This window comes from Diceros bicornis, chromosome 21 (genome assembly GCF_020826845.1).
Source record: "Diceros bicornis minor isolate mBicDic1 chromosome 21, mDicBic1.mat.cur, whole genome shotgun sequence".
Lineage (NCBI taxonomy): Eukaryota > Metazoa > Chordata > Mammalia > Perissodactyla > Rhinocerotidae > Diceros > Diceros bicornis.
The window spans coordinates 31,907,749-31,920,319 of NC_080760.1; positions in this window are offsets into that span (position 1 = coordinate 31,907,749).

Here is a 12,571-nt window from a genome sequence, read left to right on the forward strand (position 1 = left end):
AATCATAGCATCTCCATTGACACAAGTGCCCAAGCCAGTCCTTGGGGAATAGTCCTTAACTCCACCCTCTTACCACTCAGATCCAAACCATAATCAAATAATTTCAGCTTCCTTATTTATCAGCTCAAATATAATTTCCTAAGAATAGCCTTCCTTGTATCCAAAGATATAATTAGCTCCCTTCTCTTCTCCTACACTGAATGGTCCTATACAGTTTTCTCTTCTTCTCCAACTCTATTATATATAAATCCAAGTCATCATTTCCTGCTGCCCAAGTTTTATATTGATAATGCTAGAATTTATACAGTATCTTTCTTCCCCACTAAGCAACTTGGGTTTCATGGACAGCTGCCCTCATAAATCTGCTCAGTCCTTCTGAACTTCTCTCTGCAGATAATCCCTTTTTCAGTAATGCAGAGCACTACCTACCTATACTCACAATAGAGGATATGATGCTGAACATACACACACACACCCTGAAATTCAATGAATAGTGAAATAACAGCGATCCATGAACATGTCTTGGAGATTAATGCCTGTGTGATATTGCTGACTTTGGCCCTCCCTTCACATTGCTGCTTGGCAACCAGGTCATCTCCTCTGTAAAGCCACATCTCACACTTGAGCCAATGATATCTACCTCTTCTTCATAGCTCCCAAGGCCCTTTGCTTCAACCCTAAGTTGGCACACAGCCTTGAGTTCAAGTCTCCTTGCTACGGCAACCTTTTCTTATTTATCTTTGATTTTTCTATCATCTAGCAGAGAACCGGAAACAAAAGTGCTCTATTTATTTATTTGTTAATTTAAATGGAAAAACTAGAAAAGAGGTAACCTGGTCATTCATTAGTCCAGAAACTAAAAATAAAGATTTTAGTCTCTTTTTTCATGAAATTGGTAGAACTTTTAAGAAATTTCCTTAAATCTGAATAAGAGAATGTTAATGGACCAAGTGCAATACCATATATACTCTGAGGAAAAAAAGAAGATAACATTATTATTTACTAGAAAGTGGAGAAAAATTAATAATTAAAGATTAATGTTAACTAATGTGAAAAATAAAACTCTGATATTTAATATTAATTATTTTTTGAAAAAATAAACAATATTCCAATTCCCTTAAGTTTTTTCTAAAGACATGTAATGGGAAGTATTTGAAGAAACTCTGGAGAAAATTCAGGGAAAACATTATCTTCATATATAATGGCCTAATGATGTTAAAAATAATTTAGCAATGTCCCAAACTAGGACAAGAATATAAAGTCTTACATAAGTTGGGACTAATGGTAGGAAATCACATAGCCAGCTTTACCCTCTTCCCATCTGCCAGGTATTTTGGAGAATACAGCTAATTTTGTTAAAGGTAATCATGCTGTACTACATTAGTTGAACTCCAAACGTATTTAAATTGTATTATAATATGTGTTAATGAGAGAAAATTATGAAGCAGCCTCTTTTCTCAAAGAGTTTTCTGTCTGGTTGGGCAGACACAAAAGTAAAAAAATAACTTCAATAGACTTGTTTCCATGAGTAACAAAGAAATAATACAGAAGAGAGTGCATAGTGAATGGTAAAGATAAGTGGTTCAGAACTTCATTAAAAAAAAGTGATGAACCTTGAACAAAGTATCGAGATTTATTTAAATGTTTGATTGATTTATTATCAAAATTACACATTTTAATTGTGGACAAATTCAAAAGTACAGAATAAAATAACACCTGTAATCTAATACCACCACCTAGAGTTACATACTATAAAATTTAAGACTTTTTTCCACTATTTTCTATCTACTTTTCTTTATGTCATTGGGCTAACTATAACTTATACTGTATTTTTTGACAGAACATGTAATTGGCACTTTAAATAATGTAGTGAACTTGAAACACTTTTAGTAAACTTGAAATCTTTTTGCAAACATAATTTTTATAGGAGCATCATATTAAATGATTTGCTATAATACACTAGATCATCCTCTAGTGGTGGGATTTTCTTTTCTGGTTTTGAGTATCCTAAGTACAGTTATTACAAACACAATTTTAATAAATAGTTGTCTTCATAAATCTTTCTCCTCAGTTAAAATGAGAAATCAGTATAGAAATGGCAGAGGAAAGAATGTGATCTTTTTTTAAAGATGAACAAGAGTTTTCATTGAATAATCAGCATTCAACACAGGCTTGATGACAGGATAGGCATTTTTGGTCTCTGGAAGAGAATGTACAAAAGCATATAATATCGACACATAATAGGGGTTGAAAATTCACAAGCACATTGTCCTACTAATCTATAAAGATAAGTCAGGTGAGGAAGGATGGTGGAATGAAGCTGAAGGAATAGATAGGAACCAGATTATGAATATGCTTTTATGCCATAATCAGTAACTTATCTTTTATCCTGAAGGCAATGGAAATTCAGTAAATGTTTGCTCAATGTAATTGATTTACCCACTGAGGAAGAGTTTGCTTGCTTAAATAAATAAGACTAGTAATGGAATACCTAGCAAGGGTCCAGCTGAAAATATTCTTTCTTCAGGAAGTATACCTTATCTTCCTAGCTGAAATTAGAGGAAGCCCTCTTCCAACTCATTCAGGACTTCTAATTAGTTAATTAATCCAGAAAATGATAGCCGCAAATACTTTTTACGTGCTATGAACACGTTGAGTGTTAACGTACTTTAAAACTTAGACAAATGCTTCAGTTATAAACTTTTGATTAGGGCCAGAGTCTTTTCTTTGACTAATGATCCATTGATCAGAGTTCTACCTCCTGCCCCTTTGCATGAAACATATCCATAATTCATAATATATGATACCTATTTTTGATTTCTTCAAGATGGAACAAGATAGTCATTAGATACTCTAAACGTAATGAAAATTTTTACCCTTGAAAATTTTTATGAATCTTACCTTTTATGAATTTTTCCAAGTTTCAAAATTTCTATTTCTAGTTCAATAGCAAATTTTTCTTAGCAACTCATATATCAATTCTTTCAAAAAGAGCATTCCATTGAGATTTTATTGTAAAAATAAATTTCATTTAAAACACATATTCATTAGTTCACTTAATATTGAATGCTTTGAGTAGTCATATTAATTAGTGAAACTGGCTTAATCAGGTTTGGTTTACTTACCAGCTTAATCAGATTTACAACCGACTCTTAATAGGAATTCAACACAAACGGAGCAAGTGGAAGTACAAGGGTGTTTGGGAGCAGAGTGGATAACCTGCTGTAGACATCAGTCAGTTGGCCTTAAAGAGGGAAGGGAGGGCACTGGGAAGCCACACCTCTTCTGTAGAGAACTCCACTTAAGGGTGTTACTAATAATGATTTCTCCTTTTTCCAAACTTCCAAAGTCCTTTATCTGACACTCTCATCACTGTCTATCCAAATATATAATTACTTAGGTACATGATTTTTCCCCCTCGAAAAATACATTTCTGGTATTTCTTTGTGTTCAGCATACGGAAGCTCTATTAAATTTTTATTTTATTGTTGGTAAAGCCAAAAATGTTAAACCAATTCCACATGGACTTTTAAAAATATATTGTTCTAATTGATAAAGACTTTGTATGTATCCTATTACTGTCTTGTGAGAGTTTCCTTACGTGTACTTTTGTCATTTAAACTCATCTATGCAATAAATGTTTATAAACTACAGATTTTTATGGTTGGGTGACCTAATATTATTTTTTACATGTAATGGTCACAAAAGAGATAACACAGAAATGTTCCAGGACAATTGAGACCACACAGACCTGAGCTGGTTGTTCTGTCTTTGCATACTTCTGCCATATATATTCTCCATACTTCCTGCTCTGATCCCTGAGAACTGCTTCAACCTGTCTGTATGGCTCTGGAAGCCAGAGGGGCTTGGCCAACAGGAAGAACCATTGGATAACTGGAGGATGGAAGGAGACAGGATGGAAGGCCAGGAAATTTTGATCTTCACTCTCACCCTACCTCAGCTTCAAAGTTTTAGCAGTGGCTGTGTCCCTTGACATCTATATGTCCTGTGAGGCAGTCCAGTTCTAAGAAATTAGTCCCCTCTGGGCTCCAGAAAAATCATATCCTCTCCCTGTCCCATTAGATCGAGGTTACTAATGACTTCCTTAGGGACCTCAACATCCCTTATTGGTTCTCTTAACCGCACCCACACTTCTGTAAAGAGTCCCTCAACCAATTTTCTTCAAGATCACAGTCGAATACGTATTCTGTTTCTGGCCAGTACCTGGGCTGATTCAATCACCAAATATCAGTCAATAAATCTTTGCATTAAGATTGTTATTCAAAGAAACTTAAAAGTTCTTGCCTTTTTTTCCTACTTGATTTATGTTGCACTTAGGTCTAGCTGAGAGCCTAGAGGGAAAAGTACTCTGGGTATTTAATACAACTTGAAAAATAATTTGACAGTACTTATAAAAAATTCAGCATGATTCTGCCCTTTGACCCAGAAATTCCACTACTGAGGCTTTATCATTTAGCAATACTGACCTAAGTGTTTAATGATACATCTCAGGGATCACAAATTTAAGGGTCCATGAGAACCAGGTAAGTGCCATAAATGAGGAAAGCCAACCAAGTGCAATGTGGTAGAGATGGCAGGGACTGTGGCAGGTGGAATATACATGAATTTATAATTGCAATAGCCTCTACTCTGTCAAAGCTAGTTATTGCAATGCAAGAACTAGACCCAGTGGCTGTTCTTTCAATTTTTTAAGAGAAAGCAAAAATCTGGATTTTCATCTAAATTCTCTTAATTTATAAATTTGGAACCCAAACCAGACGAATCTGTACTCTTAGTCTGGCCCAGTTTTGAACTTTGATGGTTGTATTAGAATGTCATTGGCTGCATTGCTTGAAATAGCAAACATTTAGAGACAGACTAAATGTCAGTCATGAGACAGATTTTATGAAATATACCTTCCAGAGACTAGATTGTCACAATTAAAAGAACAAGGCAGATCCTGCATATATGAACTCAAAAGGATATGCTATGTATAGTTGAGCTATTTTTTAAAGCAATTTGGAGAATAATATGAAGGCAATAATGTAATATTTTTAAAAGTTTTGTGTAGTATAATTGTGTGTGCATAAATAACAATCTGGAAAAATACACATCAGACTGCTGATGATGGTTTAACAATATTCAGTGGGAATGAAGATGATGGAGGTGTATTTCTCTTTTTATTTATTCTTTATAGTAATTTTTCACAATGAGATTGTAATATAGGTGTAATTAAAATTAAAATGTGATTTTGCTAAAAATTTCTGAAACTATTGTTCACCAAATAGCTTTGGAGAGTTTTAGTCCATAAGGAACTACAGCAAAAAGAAATAGTCAATAGTCAATAAATATGGCTATTATGTTTTTTCTGCCAGGCACATTTCTAAGAGATGTGCATGTCCTAACTTAATTAAAACTCACGACAACCTTTACGAGGTAGCTACCATTATTTTCCCCAGTTAGCCGCTGAGAAAACTGAGGCAAACAAAAGGTTAAGCGACTTGCCCAAAGTCACATAGCTCCTAAGTGGTGGAGCTGGGAACCAAATTATTAGTTTAGCTCAAGAACCCACATGCTTAATCCCAACAATACTGCCTAAATGCTGTCCACAAAATGCCAGTAATTCAGGAATGGTTCAATATAAAATAAGTTAATGTTGCTCAAATTTCTATTCATAGATTATGTAAACCAAATTAAAAAAACTCCAATAATATTCAATTCAAGATAAAATGGCTCTTTTCATTGGAAAGCAGACAACCTATGGAGAATTTTCCATATCTCTTCTGGGTAAGTTTTTATCAGGGTTTAAGAATTTATAGATTTACTTTATTCAATCTAAAGCAGCCAATAACTATCTTTTAAATATGCAGCCAAGGAAGAAACACTTCAGTTTTCAAGGTATGTTTTGATAGATGCCAAAACCATTATTTAAAGAGAAGTTGAGGGCCGGCCCCATGGCTTAGCGGTTAAGTGCGCGCTCTCCGCTACGGGCTGCCCGGGTTCGGATCCCGGGCGCGCACCGACGCACCGCTTCTCCAGCCGTGCTGAGGCCGCATCCCACATACAGCAACTAGAAGGATGTGGAACTATGACATACAACTATCTACTGGGGCTTTGGGGAAAAAGAAAGGAGGATTGGCAATAGATGTTAGCTCAGAGCTGGTCTTCCTCAGCAAAAAGAGGAGCATGGATGTTAGCTCAGGGCTGATCTTCCTCACAAAAAATAAATAAATAAATAAAGAGAAGTTGAGGTCATTTTATCATCTGGGAGAAAAGAAGAGTTAAGTTGACCTTGTAAACTCAGAGAAGATTAAAGGAAAGCAAAACATCTTGAAGACATGCTTTGTAACATCGGATGCTTCTTCTGTTAAGTACAACCACAGCAGAGAGGTCTAGGAAGAGTCACGCATTGTTTTGGCCAACAGGCTTGGTACACAATAAGCAATATGTTAGAATATGCTCGAGGGACTTCAGAATTTTTCCTCTCACAAGTTTCTACACTTTGTGCCACTTCAGCCATCACCAGTGAAGGCAGGAATCAGGAGGACTGTTTCAACAAGAAAAAAGATTATAACTTTGCCATTAATATTTTCTATTTATGGCAAAAGAGAACCCTATGCTCTTGTTGAGGTTACATCAGTATTTAAATTATACACATTTACCAAGGGATGAAATTTGGCATTCTTTCCTTCTGTTCTCAAGCCATCCTAATTCTTACCCTAATTCACTCAATCAAACATACAGAGTTTATGTGCAGGGCGTTTTCAAGGCGTCAAAACAAACAAATTAATCTTTGTTCTTGCTTTTCCTTTTGTTTTTGTTTTGCTAACAAGGATAACCAGATATATTACATAGTTGCTTTACCTGGGAATTTTTTGAAGTTATTAAACTTGATTCCTAAAATGCCTTATACATAAGAGAAAAAGAATGTATAACAATGTAACACAACACCAAATTATCCATTTCAGTGAGGATATGACGAATAAGGGAGGAAGGGGAACGCTTCGCTGATAAATTCTGCCAAGTAACTTGAACTCATTCAAGAGATAAATGGAGCAAAAAAGTTAGTTAAAACTGAGAGAGGGATAACAATTGAGAGACTACCCAGCTTGTTTATTTATTCTCTTCTCTGCCTCTTCCCCTATGATTATCCACATTGGGCCATAAAACACAAGGTCATTTCCCAGAGGTAAGGTTATGGGGGCTAGAAGATAAGTATATAAAATTATCAGTTCTGAGATCAAAGCTTTACCTCTACCAAGGACCAGAGTTGACAGATTGCCAGATAATATCTGAAGCAAAGGACCAGATGAAGAAAAAACAGACCAAGACCAAGAAGGAGATGTCTACCTGCCCAGTGAAGCCACATCATACCTACAAACCAAGATGAAATCTACAGACCTGCGAGAATGAAATACTCCAGGATCTTCAATTCTAGAGTTCCCCAGGCCAGATCTAGCCCTTCAAAGACCTTTTATCCTGATGGGTTTCCCTACTCATCACTTTCTTTGAAAATCCAGTAGAGCATTAGCAGCCCCAGAAGTTTCTCCAGGACCAAGAATTCCAGGGATTATTATAAATATTGATCTCTTCTCACTCCGTACCAAAGGTTCTTAAAATGTTGAAGGAGTGGTGGAATCACGGTGCCTTCCGCAGATGTTTTAAATGCTGTGGACCCATTCCCCCAGGAAAATGCACCCATGACAGCACTTAGCTATAATTTCAGGGTGACTGCTGAAGTATCTCCAAGATCCTCCTATGTTGGGGACCACGGCCCTGGATGCATGGAAAAAAAAAAAAAACCCTACATTTATAGTTTTAACTACAATCTAAAGGCAGATGACAACTAAATCTATGACTCGAACTCAGACCTCATTCTTAAGGTCCAGAAACATATTACCAGCTGCTTTTTGGACATTCCAACCAGAATCCCATAGAAGCTAGGTCTAAATTGTGTGAACTATTTAGGAATATAGACTCCGCTTACCTGGGCTTCATTCATAACTCCACCATTTGATATCTGCATGACCTAGAGCACTTCTGATTCCTCATAATAACTGTATAAATTTCATTAGGTTGTGATGGGGACTACATGTATTTTTATGTACAAAACACTTGACACTACGTCCAGCACAAAGTTAATGCCAAATAAATGTTACATTATCATCACCAGCATTATTAATCTTACCAACACAATATTAATATTAATTATATTGATATTAATATTAACCATGTTCATTTGATATTTATAAAATGGAACTCTTCTTCCATTCCTTAAAACCAGCTTGTCCTCCTGCGTTTCTTCTCTTGATTAATTTCAGCATAACATACTTAGTTTTCTAAGCCAAAAACCTATAAAACATCTTCTCAATCACCTCCTCTCCACCCCACACTACCAACGCAAATAGCTCTTTCTCCTCTCAAGATCTCATTCACTATATTATGTTCCATGAAACTGTTTGCATTTTACCAAAAGTACATCTGTATCTTTAAACTATTCTCTCTGCCTGTAATCCTCTTCCCCACTAACTTTATTGGTAATTCCTACTTTCCAAAAAAAAACTGGTTAAATACCACTACCTTTAAAAATATTTTCATAACACTCACCCCACCAAATGAGGCAGAATTATTTATTCTTCTCTATGTTCCTTCCTGTGAATGCCCATAACACACTTGACCTACGTCCAATGCAATAATTGTCATAATACACTGTAGCAGTTAGGGGTCTTGTCTATACGAGCAATCATTAGGGACTCTATCTTGTTTAGCTCAGTGAACCTAGGGCAATCACAGTGCTTAGCATATACTAAGCACTTGCAAAGGTTTATTGAACACATGTAGATTAAATCAAGTACAGAATTTCTGATTGTAAATAAAACATAACTTCACAATCACCCTCCCCACCCCTGATAGTAGTTCTGAGTAGGAAAAATAATTTAAGGAAACACGCTGATCATTCCTGGGAATGGAAAAATTAGAACTTTAGCACTGATGTATTATTTCAAAAGAAAGTAGTCATGTCCAAAAATATTGAAGTGACACTCTCCCTCTTCTGTTAGTTATATAGTTATGGCATTTTGCCAATAATGGCCAATTGCTTATGATACATGAACCATCACCAACGTACAGAGACTAGAAATTATGATTATGGTCACCAAATCCCTTAATTTCTTAATGTTCCTGTTCATCTCAAGCATTTTCCTATAAAAAGCTCTTACATTTTATAGAGTTTTCTAATCACAAAATACCACATTAGTCCATATTTATGATAAAATATCACTCTCATACAAACATTACTGTTGCATTCTACAAATTCTGAGTTAACGTGCCTGAATACGTATCTTTCATTGCCATCAATTTATAGGCAAAAATGCGAAATGTCTAAAAAGAAATGCTTCATAATATATCTCTAACTTCCTGGCATTTGACAAAATTAAGTTACAGAGTTTAACCTACGGGGAAAATATTTCTAAATTGAATCTATTTGTGATATACTGGTTTAAAATTCAAAACTGCCAACATATTCTGTTTACTCCCTCGGCATCTGTTGCATCTGCCAACTGGTGGCCAAAAATTAGAGCAGACTTAACTAATTAGAAGGGTCCCCATCTGGTAGCTGAACTTCTTGTTTATGCTTCCTTTACATTCTAAGTACAGAGATTCGAACCAGAACTTTTGTGGTTTGTAGCAGAGGAGTCTATCTGTGGCCAACCTACTGCTATTGTCCTGCTCAGCTGAACTTGGCGCAGATGGAAATGTTCTCTATATTTTATGTTCTCCTTTCCTGTGTTCCCCTGGGGATGAACCATCTTTGCCACAGGAGTTTCCATTGTCTCCCCAAACACTCTTTCATTCATTTTTATCTCATTAGGCCAAGACCTAAGACTATGAGTACTTTATTGAGAAATAAAACTTCCGAATAGAATCCACGATTTGGTAAAGCCAATACTAGCCTTCCTAAGAATAAAACTAAAGGAAAAGGTTAAAGGAAAACATCATAGTGTAGTTTATTTCTTCATGGTTTTTATTAAATCATGGTGAGTATAATTTCATAATAAAGCAAACTCCTGGCAGAATCATGCAGGCTTTGGATAAGGACTTCTGTTGAAATTTTGGCCCTGCCTGCTATTACTTGTGTGTCCCTCAGTAAGTTGACTTAACTTCGCTAAACCTCAGTTTCCTTCTATGCAAATTTAGAACAATATTTTAATTTCTGTTCAGAATGATGAGAAGTAGATGAGAAACTATGTGCAAAGTCCTTACACCAGTACATGACATAAAGAAAACTGGCAAAAGACTTACTATTACTGAAAATAGGGCCTAAAATATTTTTTTTAAATAATAACTAATAGTCTTTTCAAACATAATACATGTTGTGCCACTTGGTTGTTGTGAAGCTCAGTTATTTTGTTATATTTTTTAAGTTTCTCTTAGAGGCATTTTGATTTCTCTGAGCATATTCCAGTAAATATTAGAGGAAGATTAGAAACATGTTGGGTGGCAGAAGAAGACAAGCATGATATTAATATATTATTAAGAGAAACAGAATAATTATTCACTTTACCAACTTTTGCCTATTTTCCAAAGTTACTTTTCCCCTAAGCGGACAAGAAGTGACAGCAAATTTGAAAACAAATTTACTTGGAAAGATTGAGGAAGTGTTCAACATCTGTTAATCACCTACTATGTGCCAGCCCTGTTTAAGCCCTGGGAACACAAAGATGAGTAAGACGTGTTCTCTGCCTTCAAAGGGTTCACAATGTTTTGAGGGAACCAGGTATACAAATAAATAAATAAGTTTCTGTATAAATAACCCCAAGGCTATGTGTCCTGCCTGAGAACACTTCCTAGGAGCAGTGACTCCTGAGATGAATTTTAAAGGGTTTATAGAAGTTAGTGGGATGGTTGAAAGGCATTCCAGTTAAAAAGAGCAACATCAGCTCAATCATGGAGTGGAGTTGAGCAACAGTATGATGGTCTTTGGGTTAATACAAGAAGATTAGAATTGCTGGAACTTAATGTGTGTGGCAGGCAGCATAGATGGCCAGGATGGGAGACACGGCAGGGACAAATGGTAGAAGGTCTTATGCAGGAGGTCATCCAACAATGGTAATGAGAAACTGTTGCAGAGTTTAGAGCTGTGACGTGGCGTAGACAAATTTCCATTTTAAACGACTCTTACAGCAGCACTGAGGACAGGTCTGAAGAAGTAGTCAAGATGAATTTTTGCAACTCAGGCATTAGCTAAGGAAAGACAACCTCAACTAGGGCAGTAATAGTTTGAAGAGAGTGGCTAGGACAGACCTCCAAAATTCAAAGAGGCTTCATTGCTTACTCACATCTGGAGCATGAGCCAGCATGGTGAGGGAGGGGAAGTATGACATCCTGATTTGTAGTTGGGGATTAGGGGGATAGTGAGGCCACTCATTATACTAGAGAACAGAAGAAGAGAAGCTAGGCTAAGCAGGAAGATAAAGATCTTGGTTAAATGTGGAATGCCTACTACACATGGGGGCACGGGGAGAACAAGTTCTCATCAAACTGGCAACAATTAAAATCATTCGAACGAATGAGATTGTCCAGAAAATGTGTAAAATGAGAAAAACAGTAGCCCAAGCATAGAAATACAGGGAAAAAATGAACTTTTAATGAGCAAAAAGAGGAAGAGGAACCCACAAAGACACCAGAGAAGGAACGGTCACAGAGGAGAGCCAAGAGAGAACAGAGCCATGGAAGCCAAAAACATAAAGCATTAGAGGAAAGACTATAGTGACAAATGGCTAATGGAGATCCCATAACATATCGTAAGAACTAAAATGTGTAGTGAGTTAGCCTGGACTTCGGAGTCAGACTAACTTGGGTTTAAGTCCCTCTTTCACAATTTACCATTTGTGTGACTTTGGGCAAGTTTCCAAATATGTAAAAATGATGCAATCTATCTCCCTCTGAGGTTGTTGAGAGGAATAAATAGAACAATGTTAGCAAAGCACCTAGGACAGTGTTGGACAAATAGTAATATAATAATCCCTCAACAGGGGCACCTATTTTGATTATTTTTCCCCTAAAATGTTATTACTATAAAATGATCCCATAGTGTAAATTTTCTAGTCAACAAATGAACAGTATGATCTCCACCTGATTATTTCACTATGAGTACTGTGTGTCAATTGTTCCCCTAAACACCTGATGTATACTTGAGCATATGTATTAATGAGTGAGGTGTAATTAAAAAGGCAATTCATGGTCAATTCTTATAATTACAGGTCTAACCCTTCAGCAATCTAGGTAATATCTTTAAATATAATGGAAATTACAGAATTGCTAATCATGCTTTGATGGAGCTTTGATGGAGGATATATCACATTATATGCAACAGATTTTAGATATGTAGAAGAATTTGGCTCTAAAGTGGAAACAACAGTTCCCTTGCCTGTCCAAATCTTCTAGTCTCACACCCATAAATTTAGACACAAACTACCTGTCACAGTTGCTCTAGAAAGATGTCAAGCAGAAAAACATGAACCATGTAAGAACCAAAAGGAGGCATAGCACACAATAAAGGTACGTAGCA